Below are 16,772 nucleotides of genomic sequence, written 5' to 3'. Positions count from 1 at the left end.
CCTTTACCCTGCAGTCAAAGGACTGAAAACTCTCCTTTGGGGAATATGACCAGTGAAAAAGGAAAAAAACCCTAAAGCTTCTGATTATTGGGAATTCCCCAACAAATGACCCACCCAGTTCACCCGGCTGGTGAAGTCAACCGCAAGCCCCACCTACACAGTCAGAGCTTCCAATCAGCTCTTTAGATCATCTTTAACCATAAGCAGACAGCAAAGAATTATCAGACAGCTGTGGAGAGACTGCAAAATGTAAGACTCTAAAAGAACTAAAGAAAACAAAAACCTGAAAAAGCAAAGACTATAAAAGGAGAAGGCAAAACCCCCACAAAAACCTCTCATAAAAATCGTATGAGGGAGACCTTCAAGATGGCAGAGGAGTAAGACCTGGAGATCGCCTTCCTCCCCACAAATGCATCAGAAATACATCTACATGTGGAACAACTCCTACAGAACACCTACTGAACACGGGCAGAAGACCTCAGACTTCCCAAAAGGGTCTTAGTGCTCTGGCTGCGTGTCAGGCCTCTGCCTCTGAGAAGGGAGAGCCAAGTGCAGGACATTGGTCCACCAGAGACCTCCCAGCTCCACATAATATGAAACAGCGAAAGCCCTCCCAGAGATCTCCATCTCAACGCTAGGACTCAGCTCCACTCAATGACGGGCAAGCTCCAGAGCTGGACACTCTATGCCAAACAACTAGCAAGACAGGAACACAACTGCACCCATTAGCAGAGAGGCTGCCTAAAATCATAATAAGGTCACAGACACCCAAAACACACCACCAGATGCGGTCCTGCCCAACAGAAAGACAAGATCCAGCCTCATCCACCAGAACACAGGCACTAGTCCCCTCCACCAGGAAGCCTACACAACCCACTGAACCAACCTTAGCCACTGGGAGCAGACACCAAAAACAACGGGAATTACAAACCTGCAGACTGCGAAAAGGAAACCCCAAACACAGTAAGTGAGGCAAAATGAGAAGACAGAGAAACACACAGCAGATGAAGGAGCAAGGTAAAAACCCACCAGACCAAACAAATGAAGATGAAATAGGCAGTCTACCTGAAACAGAACTCAGAGTAATGATAGTAAAGATGATCCAAAATCTTGGAAACAGAATGGAGAAAATACAAGACACATTTAACAAGGACCTAGAAGAACTAAAGAGCAAACAATGATGAACAACACAATAAATGAAATTAAAAATTCTCTAGAAGGAATCAATAGCAGAATAACTGAGCCAGAGGAACGGATAAGTGACCTGGAAGATAAAATAGTGGAAATAATTACCATAGAGCAGAACAAAGAAAAAAGAATGAAAAGAATTGAGGACAGTCACAGAGACCTCTGGGACAACATTAGATGCACCAACATTCGAATTATACGGGTCCCAGAGGAAGAGAAAAAGAAAAGGACTGAGAAAATATTTGAAGAGATTATAGTTGAAAACTTCCCTAATATGGGAAAGGAAACAGTCAATCAAGTCCAGGAAGTGCAGAGAGTCCCATACAGGATAAATCCAAGGAGAAACACACCAAGACACATATTAATCAAACTATAAAAAATTAAATACAAAGAAAAAATATTAAAAGCAGCAAGGGAAAAACAACAAATAACATATAAGGGAATCCTCATAATGTTAACAGCTGATCTTTCCGCAGAGACTCTGCAACCCAGAAGGGAGTAGCAGGACATATTTAAAGTAATGAAAGGGAAAAACCTACAACCAAGATAACTCTACCCAGCAAAGACCTCACTCAGATTTGATGGAGAAATTAAAACCTTTACAGACAAGCAAAAGCTAAGAGAATTCAGCACCACCAAAGCAGCTTTACAACAAATGCTAAAGGAACTTCTCTAGGCAAGAAACACAAGAGAAGGAAAAGACCTACTATAACAAACCCAAAACAATTAAGAAAATGGTAATAGGAACATACATATTGATAACTACCTTAAATGTAAATGGATTAAATGCTCCAACCAAAAGACACAGACTGGCTGAATGGATACAAAAACAAGACCGGTATATATGCTGTCTACAAGAGACCCATTTCAGACCTAGGGACACATACAGACTGCAAGTGAGGGGATGGAAAAAGATATTCCATGCAAATGGAAATCAAAAGAAAGCTGGAGTAGCAATTCTCATACCAGGCAAAATAGACTTTAAAATAAAGACTATTACAACAGACAAAGAAGGACACTACATAATGATCAAGGGATCAATCCAAGAAGAAGATATAACAATTGTAAATATTTATGCACCCAACATAGGAGCACCTCAATACATAAGGCAAATGCTAACAGCCATAAAAGGGGAAATTGACAGTAACACAATCATAGTAGGGGACTTTAACACCCCACTTTCACCAATGGACAGATCATCCAAAATGAAAATAAATAAGGAAACACAAGCTTTAAACGATACATTAAACAAGATAGGCTTAATTGATATTTATAGGACATTCCATCAAAAAACAACAGAATACACTTTCTTCTCAAGTGCTCATGGAACATTCTCCAGGATAGATCATATCTTGGGTCACAAATCAAGCCTTGGTAAATTTAAGAAAACTGAAATCATATCAAGTATCTTTTCCGACCACAACTCTATGAGACTAGATATCAATTACAGGAAAAAATCTGTAAAAAATACAAACACATGGAGCTAAACAATACACTATTAAAAAACCAAGAGATCACTGAAGAAATCAAAGAGGAAATCAAAACATACCTAGAAACAAATGACAATGAAAACGTGACGATCCAAAAACTATGGGATGCAGTAAAAGCAGTTCTAAGAAGGAAGTTTATAGCAATAAAATCCTACCTCAAGAAACAAGAAACATCTTAAATAAACAACCTAACCTTACACCTAAAGCAATTAGAGAAAGAAGAACAAAAAAACCCCAAAGTTAGCAGAAGGAAAGAAATCATAAAGAGCAGATCAGAAATAAATAAATGAAAAAGAAATGAAGGAAACAATAGCAAAGATCAATAAAACTAAAAGCTGGTCTTTGACAAGATAAACAAAATTGATAAACCATTAGCCAGACTCATCAAGAAAAAAAGGGAGAAGACTCAAATCAATAGAATTAGAAATGAAAAAGGAGAATAATAAATGACACTGCAGAAATACAAAGGATCATGAGGGATTACTACAAGCAACTATATGCTGATAAAATGGACAACCTGGAAGAAATGGACAAATTCTTAGGAAAGCACAACCTTCCGAGACTGAACCAGGAAGAAACAGAAAATATTAAAAAAAAAAGTCTGTTTCTGAATACAATATGTTATCTCATAGGATTTTTTTTTAATATCTTTATTGGAGTATAATTGCTTTACAATGGTGTGTTAGTTCCTGCTTTATAACAAAGTGAATCAGCTATACATATACATATATCCCCATATCTCCTCCCTCTTGCATCTCCCTCCCACCCTCCCTATCCCACCCCTCTAGGTGGTCACAAAGCACCGAGCTGATCTCACTGTGCTCTGTGGCTGCTACTCACTAGCTTTTTTTTTTTAATATTATTTTATTATTTTTTAAAATTAGTTAATTAATTAATTTTTGGCTGTGTTGGGTCTTCATTTCTGTGCGAGGGCTTTCTCTAGTTGTGGCAAGCGGGGGCCACTCTTCATCGCGGTGCATGGGCCTCTCACTATTGCGGCCTCTCTTGTTGCGGAGCACAGGCTCCAGACGCGCAGGCTCAGTAGTTGTCGCTCACGGGCCTAGTTGCTCCGCAGCATGTGGGATCTTCCCAGACTAGGGCTCGAACCCGTGTCCCCTGCATTAGCAGGCAGATTCTCAACCACTACACCACCAGGGAAGCCACTAGCTATCTATTTTACATTTGGTAGTGTATATATGTCCATGCCACTCTCTCACTTTGTCCCAGCTTACCCTTCCCCCTCCCCATGTCCTCAAGTCCATTCTCTAGTAGGTCTGCGTCTTTATTCCCATCTTGCCCCTAGGTTCTTCATGACCTTTTTTTTTTTTTTTTTAGATTCCATATATATGTGTTAGCATACGGTATTTGTTTTTCTCTTTCTGACTTATTTCACTCTGTACGACATACTCTAGGTCCATCCACCTCACTACAAATAACTCAATTTCGTTTCTTTCTATGGCTGAGTCATATTCCATTGTATATATGTGCCACATCTTCTTTATCCATTCATCTGTCGATGGACACTTAGGTTGCTTTCATGTCCTGGCTATTGTAAATAGAGCTTCAGTGAACACTGTGGTACATGACTCTTTTTGAATTATGGTTTTCTCAGGGTATATGTCCAGTAGTGGGATTGCTGGGTCATATGGTAGTTCTATTTTTAGTTTTTTAAGGAACCTCCATACTGTTCTCCATAGTGGCTGTATCAATTTACATTCCCACCAACAGTGCAAGAGGGTTTCCTTTTCTCCACACCCTCTCCAGCACTTATTGTTCGTAGATATTTTGGTGATGGCCATTCTGACCAGTGTGAGATGATATCTCACTGTAGTTTTGATTTGCATTTCTCTAATGATTAATGATGTTGAGCATTCTTTCATGTGTTTGTTGGCAATCTGTATATCTTCTTTGGAGAAACGTCTGTTTAGGTCTTCGGCCCATTTTTGGATTGCGTTGTTTGTTTTTTTGATATTGAGCTGCCTGAGCTGCTTGTAAATTTTGGAGATTAATCCTTTGTCAATTGCTTCGTTTGCAAATATTTTCTCCCATTCTGAGGGTTGTCTTTTCGTCTTGTTTATGGTTTCCTTTGCTGTGAAAAAGCTTTTAAGTTTCATTAGGTCCCATTTGTTTATGTTTGTTTTTATTTCCATTTCTCTAGGAGGTGGATCAAAAAGGATCTTGCTGTGATTTATGTCATAGAGTGTTCTGCCAATGTTTTCCTCTAAGAGTTTGATAGTGTCTGGCCTTACATTTAGGTCTTTAATCCATTTTGAGTTTATTTTTGTGTACGGTGTTAGGGAGTGTTCTAATTTCATTCTTTTACATGTAGCTGTCCAGTTTTCCCAGCACCACTTATTGAAGAGGCTGTCTTTTCTCCATTGTATATTCTTGCCTCCTTTATCAAAGATAAGGTGACCATATGTGCAAGGGTTTATCTCTGGGCTTTCTATCCTGTTCCATTGATGTATATTTCTGTTTTTGTGCCAGTACCATACTGTCTTGATTACTGTAGCTGTGTAGTATAGTCTGAAGTCAGGGAGGCTGATTCCTCCAGCTCCGTTTTTCTTTGTCAAGATTGCTTTGGCTATTCGGGGTCTTTTGTGAGAAACAGACTTTTTTAAGAGGAAGAGAATAAAGAAAAGCCCTTGAGAATTAAAACATGACTGCCATCATGAATAATAATAATTATAAAAACAAATAATAGGAAGAGAACACTGAGGAAGCCTCCCAGGAAAGGAGCAAAGAGGTAAGAAATAAGAAATTTAGAGGACTAGTCTGGGAGGTCTGACATCTGAGTAACAGAGAGTGAGAGAGAACAGGGAAAACAGACGGAAGGAGTCATCAATGAAATAACCAAAGAACATTTCCCCAAACAGAAAGATAGTAGTTTCTAGAATGAAACAGTCCATTGCATATCCAACTTAATGGATGGCAAACAGACAATACTAAGTTGTTCTATAAAATTTTAGAACACCAGAGACAACGAGATGATTCTAAAAGCTTCCAGAGGGGGAAAAAAAAAGCAGATCACACAGAAAAGATCAGGATTCAGAACGTCTTCAGACTTCAAGGGTAACTCTGGAAACATGATAGACTGTCTTTAAAATTCTGAAAGAATGTATCTCCAGGGGGCTGTCATCTAATAATGACAATACTGCCCTTTCCTCACACAGCTGGGATTGAGTTTTGCTACTCAGGTTTTCAAACCTAAACAACGAAAAACAAGAAAATTATTTACACCATCGTCAGGGTGGTGTTACCTGGTTAGGGTTGGGGGTGGGGTAGGGGAAAGAAGAGGTTAGGAGAAGAAAGAAAAGGTTAGTCAGTGCACTTAGGGAGCTTCCTAACCCAAGTGGTGGGTATAGGGGTGTTAGTTTTATTATTAGTCTTTACATTATACATTTACATTTAAAGTCTTCTTTATACATGATATGTTTTACACACACACACACACAGACTTTGTTTTATGAACCGCATGAAGCTGCCAATATTCTACCATTTTTGAAGTACAAAAATAGCAACCTCATACGTTTAAACCTAACAGTTCAGGCTCAGCAATGTACCTTGTGCCCTTGAGGCAAGTTAAGAGCCTAAGTTTCCCCACAGGCAAAATGCAGAGTGGAAAAAAAAAAAACAAAAACCCCAGGCAATTTAAGAGTAATGAACTCTCATAACTGTATAACTCTCCTATTGTGTATGCACAATACTATAATTCCTGTCCTCTAGAAAGTTAAAACATAAGACTCGAATGGGGAAATTCCTTTGCGTTTCCCAGAGAAAAGATCTGGCAAGTACTATATTCACATAACTACAGTTTAATGTAATAACATAACAATGAGGACTTAGGAACAGTTTTTAGAAATCCCCAAACCCTCACATTTCCCTCACTTCTGCTTTTCTTAGCAGAAATGGGGACACAGAAACTGGAAATGACAGGAAGCAATAATGGGGATGTGATGTGAGGGACAGATTCGAGAGGAGGAATTAGATATAAAAGGAGACAAGTGTGTACTTGATTCTCTAATCAAGGAGGAGACATGGGTGGACCGAGTGGGTTCTTGGGAGAAGAGCTGTTTTGAGGATCTTTTTTCAGGCATATAGATTAAAAATTCACATAAATCAAAAAGTAGAATCTTCAACTTGTCTCCCTTTAGCTCTGATTTACGGGGCAATTATGATGCACCTTACATGTCTTTATATACATCATCACTTCATCCTCATAGATGTCCCATGAATTTGGTACCATTGTTACCACCCTGCTCCAAATACCCTTTTAATATGAGGTAACAGGCTCAGTAAGGTTAAGGAAGTAGCTCAAGGTTACAGGCCAGTAAATAGCAGAGCTAGGTTTCAATCTGAGGTAATTCTAATCTCAAACCCACTTTTGTAATCTGTAACCTTCTTTTACAATATAAACTCTCAATCCTAACTCCTTTCTTTTCAAAACGTTCCCTTCTTAATCCTGCTCCTTATTCTACAGCTAACTGTTACTATGATTTTTCCAGTAGCATCTACTGCCCCATCCTTCCTAAGTGAGTTGTGGGAAATCCCTAGGTACTTTTGTTTGAAAGCCTAACACTGTATTTCTCACACTGGGCTATACATAAGCAGCACTTGGCAGTATGCTGGGGGTTCGTGAAGCCATAGGATAAACAAGGCATATCCTCCTGAAGTGACAATTTATTGCAGGTTTTATTTTGGGGGAGAATCTTGGTTTTAATTTGAAAACAAACAGAGATGCTGTGATATCTTTAAATGTAAGATCTGCACTAACTTTTAGGATAAAACAAGTAAGGTTCCAAGACACTTTGTACTTGCATATGACTTGAGTCATGGGAGGTCAGTCTTCCTTTATTTTCATTCAATATGAAACACCTTCACACTGACATGTGTCAAAAAACAAACCAAAATAAATACCCCCAAGTATGTGAGGCTGTACATTCCATTTCCAAGGTAACAATTTCTCGCATTAGTAGCACCATCTCAAAACACTGGTTGCCTTAGAAACGTCTGTGACTATGCACACGTGCAATAAATGTATCCATGTACGAATGAGAATAAACAAGTAAAAAAAAAAAAAAATCCAAAACCTGTTTTCAAAGGAATGATTTTCCAAAACAGAAACAGGTAAACTGAAAAACCCACCTGGGTAAATTTTAAAACAAAGAAAAGAACGATTTAAAAGTTGACCACTATCTAGGAAGTAGTAGCCACAATATTTTTAAAGGATGCTAAAATTAGAATGTGTATGTACAGAATGCAAGGAAATAGTTTGAGTAGTAACTTTAGTGTTAGTGAAATGATTTATGAACCATCAACTCTATGCCAGTCCATATAACATTCCTTGTCAAACAGTCTGTTTCAACAACTTTTCTTTTCTTTTTTTTTTTACAGAGGCCAGAGCAGAAGACCCTTGGTTTTCCTTAGTTAGACAAGGCAGGACAATTCATGTGAGTAGGGAACTTGTTTCAATGTGACATGCCACTGAGTTGGTATGACACTGATATGGCTTCATTTACAAACTGTTAAGAGGCAATGTATGAAATGCAGAAGGAACAATGTGTCATGTATCTGTCACCTGTCAAAGGGAACAAGTATCCTGTTTATAAGACATAGATCAAGCATCTAATTCTTGAATATACTGCGCTTGGGAGTTATCACAAGAAAATAATTTTATGAGCTATCTTAGCTCAGGCTGCCATAATAAAATACCATAGACTGGGTGGCTTAAACAACAGAAATTTATTTCTCACAGTTCTGGAGGCTGGAAGTCTGAGACCAGGGTACCAACCTGGTCAGGTTCTGGTGAGGGCTCCCTTCCTGGCTTGCAGATGGCTACCATCTTGCTGTGTCCTCCAACGGCAGAGACAGCTCTGTGTCCCTTCCTCTTCTTATAACGACACTAACCCCACCACAAGGGCCCATCCTCATGACCTCATCCAAACCTAACCACTGGGCGTTAGGGTTTCAACATATAAATTTGGTGGGGGTGCACAATTCAGTCCATAGCATGAATCAGAGAGTCTTTCTTGTGCTCATCCATTCACTGCCTGATCTAACCAACTCGTAACATGCTGTCAAGCTGGCATTCAAATGCTGAGAAGAAAATGGGCTCCAATTTGATCATTAGCTTAAAAAAAAAAAAAACTTCTGTTTTCAGGGAGGCAGAACATTTTTGAAAAAAGCACAGGATGTGGATTCAGTGTGGTACTAGACAGCTGTTACCTCCCTGCAAGTCACTTTTAGCTTCTGAGCCAGTTTTCTCTTACGTAAAATGACAAAAATGCAACTACTTACTCCATAGAGATGTGTGAGGATAAAAATCAGATAATAACTATGAAAGGGCTTAGTAAGCTGTAAAAGACTACATATTGTTATTGTTAGGCCATGAAAGCACAAAAATGTGGTACTGCGAGAAATAAATGTTTGTTGTTTATGAGTAACCCAGTTTATGATCTTTCTATTATAGCAGCACAAACTAATACAAGGACTAAAATATGTCCACTGGAATTGGTAATTAGGAAATTACTGGTGGCCTCTGCGAGAGCAGTTATAATGGAGCAATGGGGGCTAAGCCATCCCTTAGGAGTTAAGGAATAAATGGGTAGCAGGAAAGAAACTGTATGCCAGTCTTTTGAGAAGTTTAGATGAGGAGGAAAGAGACCAGAGCAAGCTAGCTGTTTATGAGTTATTGATTAAAGCAGTGGCAATCCAAGAGATCAGACAATCAGAAAAGCATGTCACAAATAGCTCAGAGTGGTATTTCAAGAAAGAGGGGATAAATAAATCTGTTACAGAAGAAAGAACATGGATTTTGGAATGAGGTATGTCTAATCCTGTGACTTTGCCACTTACTGGCTGTGAGACAAGATACTTAACCTTTTCTCATCCTTAAGAAGGGAACATCACTACCTATGGGACTGTTGTGAGAACTAAATGAGATACTGCATATCAAAGTGCCTAGCACAGGCGCCTTCTGCTTGATCCAGAGATGGTACTCAACAAATATGAGCTCTCATTTCCCCATAGAAGTCACTGGTAACACTAAAAAGTGTCATTTCAATTTAAGCAGTTAAGATGTATGCTAAGTTGCCCAGGGTTAAGGCATTCAGTTATGAAATATTAAAAATAGGAATAAGAATCGAAAGAGGAAAGGATTTGAGAGCATTAACCATGTTTGAAGTCTAAAAAGGATGAAGCAAGTAAAGTACCAAGAGCGAAGTGAGGCTAGGGGAACAGGAGCCCTCATGTCTTATATGTGATTCGCCCACATCCAAAAATAGAGGTCCCTCATTGGTCTATAAAGGATAAGATTTACAACAGAGATGAAGTTTTAGGAGGCTGGACATGGCAAAGATCAAAGGACAAACAAGGCCACTTTAGGGAAGAAAGCTGGTGGAGTTGATGTCTGATGTTGATCATTTCAGCAAAGATCTAGGAAACAAAATATTTGGGAAAGTTAGTTTCCTTAGCAGATTTGAATCCAAGCATCCTTGAGACTAATTATTAGTGAAGGTATAGTACACAGCTAGGGAATTTGTGGATAGAAAACATTCCCTAATTGCACAATCTCTAAACCTTTCCATCAGACTTCAACTATAATGATGTGCAAGTAAACATACTTATCAAATTTTCCAACCCTACATATGCAAAGAATTATTCTCTTCAAACACACATTTCATTCTAATAATGAGTCTTGACATGACAGCTTTCTTAGATAAATTCAGTTATTTTCCAGATTGGTGGGGGGTGGGGGTATTATTAATAGGCATTTTTAACTCCATATTTTGATCATAAGGAAAACCTGAGCTTTAAAGAATTTAGAACTGAGCAGTTACAAGGCAAGATAATGGTATAATGGAATCCAATGCTATTCTTTTCCCAAATGTCTCTTCCTAACATTGGGCTGGCCAAAAAGTTCGTTCGGGTTTTCCATATTGGGTTGGCCAAAAAGTTCGTTCGGGGTTTAAGCCCGAACGAACTTTTTGGCCAATCCAATACATACGTGAAATGCAACTTTGTCTTCAAAATACAGGGCACAGACTCCTTACCAACTGCACATTTACTGGTCACAAATCAAGGTGGAAGAACCACTACACAGCTCAGGGAAAAAAAAAAAGATGCTGTAATTATTGTGAGGGAAAAGAAACTAGAAAAAACATCCTGTGTTTCACGATACAAAGAAAAAAAATTAAAGAACTCCTCAAGGCAAAGAAAAAAAATCCTTCAATGACTACTGAAGATAAAGAAAGAAGCAGTAAGTGAATTTTAGAGTGGCTTAACACAGGTGGTCTGAGGAAAGACAAAGGTTGGTTTCCTCACAAAATCCTCTTCCACCCCACAGGAGAGGAATGCATGCTCTCCTTTAGAAAAGAGTTGTACTCCGGCAAATGTTGGAACATGGCAGCTGACTGACTTTACTGTAGGAAATGAATTTTGACAATCAGCTAAATGAAGCATGGTAGACAGGACCACTGTGTGGAGCTGAGCTGGCTGTGCACCATACAACTCTGGGGGCGAAATCTTCACACAGACGGAAACATGACAGGCACCTGTGGAGTTATGCACAGCAGCAACCCTCATGGTAGGTATGTATTAAAAAACAACGTGAGCTCCATGAGGGCAGGGAGTTTTCTCTATTTTGTTCACTGCTGTATCCCTGGCACGAAGAACAGGGCCTGGTGCTTAAGATAATCAATCAATATCTGCTGAATGAGGGAGTGAATTAATGAATGAAAGAAAAGGGCAAAACTTAAGTTTGAGAGCAGAGAGATGAAGTATATGTTAGAACAGGATTCCTTACGATTGGAAGATATTAAGTGGGTCAAAATAATTCCAGGACTTTGGAATGGAATTCCTACCTGTTATGAAGGAGGTGGAGGAAGGAACCAGTTTGGACTGTCTTGCCACATGTTACTGTGCTCTGGCATGGACTTACTAAGGGCTGAGCTAAAATTACATAATAAAGAGGGGTGGAAAGACCATGTAGCATAGATGGGAGATTTTCTTCTTAGGTAACAGGCTAAGTATGTCAAGAAAAGTTCACTCAATGGCTTTTTTTCAATCAAAAGCATCTACATGGCCATAACCATACAGGGAGATGGAAGTCAGATGAAAAGATATGAGTTTTATTATAATATCAACCCACTCCAAATAAATTCTTGAACACATGATCAAGTAAGATAAACACTGCAGAAGTGATCTGTAAACTGTTATATGCAACCATAATGTTAGCTGTTTTAGTATCCAATTAATAGAAACAGAGTTCATAAAAATTAACCAGTTAATTAATGTCCACCGACCATACCTTGAGCCTTAGCATATATGCATTTATATAAAATAGGTAACTTGTACTATTCCTTGATTTTCATTCTGTCTTATTTATCAGGTTTCAACTAGACCTAAAGCTCTGTTTCTTTACAACCCTCAACATCACCTTTACACGATCCATAAACATACACAGAATTTCTAAGGACATGGGCAATGGCTGATTCAGTGGAATTTCTTTTAAAATTCCCAGTATTTAAGAAAAAAATTTCAGCTACAAAAATATATTTCAAGAGAGCTGATGCCTCTATATATGTCCTCTTATGACTCCTCCAATGGGATATCACAAACAATTCATCTCAACAAGGAAATCTGCTAAGTTGCTCTAAATTCTCAGCAACGCATAGGGACTTAACCACATTTTTCTGTTCACAGTCTGTTTTCTGCCAGGGTTTTTTTTGGCACACACCATTTGTAATTTCCATTAAAACAATACAACCAAACAAAAACAGAAACACATAGCTCTTCACTGCATAAAACAAAACAAACTAAACTCTAGTAGCTTCTCTGGGAGGAAGCATTCCCACTCACAGCCACTTGATGTTTATCGGGCTATACTAGTTGAAAGCTGTGAGAAACAGAGTGGGAAGTTCCCTGTAACCAAAACAAAAAATGTTACAGATACTTAAGTGATCCTTAGCAATACTTTTCTCCTGTCCAGTATATGTTTAGGAGTTTAGTAGGTTACACAACCTACTAATATAGGTACACTAATATAGGTATACTAATATAGGTATAAATAAAAGACAACTGGTATATATTCTCCTCAGATGTGGTAATGTGATATACCAAAGAAGTAAAGCTTTAATTTCACTTTATTTTTGTATGGGTAATATATTCACATGGTTCAAACTCCAAAAGAAACCAAAGGTTATTCAATGAAAAGTTTCTCTCCCACCCTATGCCCCAGCCACATAGCTCCTCTCCCCAAAGGCAACCAACGTTAACCATTTCTTGGGCAGCCTTCTAGAGAGTCAGGAACAAGCAAGTGTGTGTGTTTCCCTTACCCTCTTTTACACAATTGGTGGCATAATGTATACCACTTCTAGGTAGACTCTTAGACACTCCTCCCACTATGCCATGGATAGGAAACAGGCTTCTTCTGACGTGTCTTTTTTGATAGAAAAGCAGCTTCCTCAAGTCCTGTGTTGTGAAGGAGTTTGAGACCAGCAGACTTGGAAAGTATTTTGTGATTATTTTATATCTGCCACAACCATCTATTCCTGTTCTACGTCTTACTGTATCTTCTACATGCCTCTATTATAGGAATTACCACACTTTATAATATACTTGGGAAGGGTGTCTGAGGGTAGGTACCATGTCCTTTCATGTGCATAATGCAGGATACCTACCCAGCACAGTGCCTAGCATATAATTAACATTCAATAAATATTTACTGAAAGAATCCCACAGCAAAATTCCCAATGTTTAGGGAGAACAGGAGAGATTTTCATATTCCTGAATGAGCTTCTTCCCTCCATGCAAAGATAGACTTGATTGACCCTAGAACTATAAATTTGTAATGAAGGTGTATTTGAAACATATGTGACAGTGTTTCCCCGTCCCTGTTAGAATTTACAGCAATGTCATCTGGCACTCAATCTGCTTGGGAAAAAATACTCATACAAAACCACACAGGATCCTATCGTGTGCATAATCAACTAGTTTCCAATCACTGCCATCTAAAGAGAAAATGGTTGTATAACATGTGATTTCTGAAACCAAAGTGGGGTGGGGAGGGAGGTCAGGTGATGGTGGAAGAAAACTGAACAGAAACATCCTAAGTGAAAAAGAAAGTTTACAATTGTTTTAAAAAAATCCAGTGAGTGAGAAAAATTAACAAAGAACATTTCAACTGAACTTTACTCATTAAGACTCCATCTGCTAATCATTCTCAAATCTCTTGTATGAACTTATATTTTCCACCCATACTGCCATCTACAGTACATGTAGGAATCATGGTATTTTTTAGGGGGCAAGTAACTGAAATGAAAGCCTGGCATACTATATAGGCTGACATCATCATACCCTTTTAAATATATGCATGTATCAAAGTTACATGGTAGAGCAGAAGCAAGAAAAACTACAATCCTGCAGCCTGTGGACTAAAAACCACAGTTACAGAAAGATAGAGAAGATGAAAAGGCAGAGGGCTATGTACCAGATGAAGGAACAAGAAAAAACCCCAGAAAAACAACTAAATGAAGTGGAGATAGGCAACCTTCCAGAAAAAGAATTCAGAATAATGATAGTGAAGATGATCCAGGACCTCGGAATAAGAATGGAGGCAAAGATTGAGAAGATGCAAGAAATGATTAACAAAGACCTAGAAGAATTAAAGAACAAACAAAAAGAGATGACCAATACAATAACTGAAATGAAAACTACACTAGAAGGAATCAATAGCAGAATAACTGAGGCAGAAGAACGGATAAGTGACCTGGAAGACAGAATGGTGGAATTCACTGCTGCGGAACAGACTAAAGAAAAAAGAATGAAAAGAAATGAAGACAGCCTAAGAGACCTCTGGGACAACATTAAACGCAACAACATTCGCATTATAGGGGTCGCAGAAGGAGAAGAGAGAGAGAAAGGACCAGAGAAAATATTTGAAGAGATTATAGTCGAAAACTTCCCTAACATGGGAAAGGAAATAGCCACCCAAGTCCAGGAAGCACAGAGAGTCCCATACAGAATAAACCCAAGGAGAAACACGGCGAGACACATAGTAATCAAAGTGGCAAAAATTAAAGACAAAGAAAAATTATTGAAAGCAGCAAGGGAAAAATGACAAATAACATACAAGGGAACTCCCATAAGGTTAACAGCTGATTTCTCAGCAGAAACTCTGGAAGCCAGAAGGGAGTGGCATGATATACTTAAAGTGATGAAAGGGAAGAACCTACAACCAAGATTACTCTACCCAGCAAGGATCTCATTTAGATTTGATGGAGAAATCAAAAGCTTTACAGACAAGCAAAAGCTAAGAGAATTCAGCACCACCAAACCAGCTCTACAACAAATGCTAAAGGAACTTCTCTAAGTGGGAAACACAAGAGAAGAAAAGGACCTACAAAAACAAACCCAAAACAGTTAAGAAAATGGTCATAGGAACATACATATCGATAATTACCTTAAACTTGAATGGATTAAATGCCCCAACCAAAAGACACAGACTGGCTGAATGGATACAAAAACAAGACCCATATATATGCTGTCTACAAGAGACCCACTTTAGACCTAGGGACACATACAGACTGAAAGTGAGGGGATGGAAAAAGATATTCCATGCAAATGGAAATCAAAAGAAAGCTGGAGTAGCTATACTCATATCAGATAAAATAGACTTTAAAATAAAGAATGTTACAAGAGACAAGGAAGGACACTACATAATGATCCAGGGATCAATCCAAGAAGAAGATATAACAATTATAAATATATATGCACCCAACATAGGAGCACCTCAATACATAAGGCAACTGCTAACAGCTATAAAAGAGGAAATCGACAGTAACACAATAATAGTGGGGGACTTTAACACCTCACTTACACCAATGGACAGATCATCCAAAATGAAAATAAATAAGGAAACAGAAGCTTTAAATGACACAATAGACCAGATAGATTTAATTGATATATATAGGACATTCCATCCAAAAACAGCAGATTACACGTTCTTCTCAAGTGCGCACGGAACATTCTCCAGGATAGATCACATCTTGGGTCACAAATCAAGCCTCAGTAAATTTAAGAAAATTGAAATCATATCAAGCATCTTTTCTGACCACAATGCTATGAGATTAGAAATGAATTACAGGGAAAAAAACGTAAAAAAGACAAACACATGGAGGCTAAACAATATGTTACTAAGTAACCAAGAGATCACTGAAGAAATCAAAGAGGAAATAAAAAAATACCTAGAGACAAATGACAATGAAAACACGACGACCCAAAACCTATGGGATGCAGCAAAAGCAGTTCTAAGAGGGAAGTTTATAGCTATACAAGCCTACCTAAAGAAACAAGAAAAATCTCAAGTAAACAATCTAACCTCACACCTAAAGAAACTAGAGAAAGAAGAACAAACAAAACCCAAAGTTAGCAGAAGGAAAGAAATCATAAAGATCAGAGCAGAAATAAATGAAATAGAAACAAAGAAAACAATAGCAAAGATCAATAAAACTAAAAGTTGGTTCTTTGAGAAGATAAACAAAATTGATAAGCCATTAGCCAGACTCATCAAGAAAAAGAGGGAGAGGACTCAAATCAATAAAATCAGAAATGAAAAAGGAGAAGTTAACAACAGACACCGCAGAAATACAAAGCATCCTAAGAGACTACTACAAGCAACTTTATGCCAATAAAATGGACAACCTGGAAGAAATGGACAAATTCTTAGAAAGGTATAACCTTCCAAGACTGAACCAGGAAGAAACAGAAAATATGAACAGACCAATCACAAGTAATGAAATTGAAACTGTGATTAAAAATCTTCCAACAAACAAAAGTCCAGGACCAGATGGCTTCACAGGTGAATTCTATCAAACATTTAGAGAAGAGCTAACACCCATCCTTCTCAAACTCTTCCAAAAAATTGCAGAGGAAGGAACACTCCCAAACTCATTCTATGAGGCCACCATCACCCTGATACCAAAACCAGACAAAGACACTACAGAAAAAGAAAATTACAAACCAATATCACTGATGAATACAGATGCAAAAATCCTCAACAAAATACTAGCAAACAGAATCCAAGAACACATTAAA

The 16,772-nt window shown here is 38.2% G+C and overlaps 1 protein-coding gene across 1 annotated transcript in view; it reads right to left on the bottom strand.

Annotated features, from left to right (window-relative positions):
* The window catches only part of LOC118891175 (protein only RNase P catalytic subunit), a 124,901-nt gene that overhangs the window by 17,557 nt on the left and 90,572 nt on the right, over positions 1-16,772 (bottom strand).

The sequence above is a fragment of the Balaenoptera musculus genome, chromosome 2 (genome assembly GCF_009873245.2).
Source record: "Balaenoptera musculus isolate JJ_BM4_2016_0621 chromosome 2, mBalMus1.pri.v3, whole genome shotgun sequence".
NCBI lineage: Eukaryota > Metazoa > Chordata > Mammalia > Artiodactyla > Balaenopteridae > Balaenoptera > Balaenoptera musculus.
This window is presented reverse-complemented; position numbering and strand designations above follow the sequence as displayed.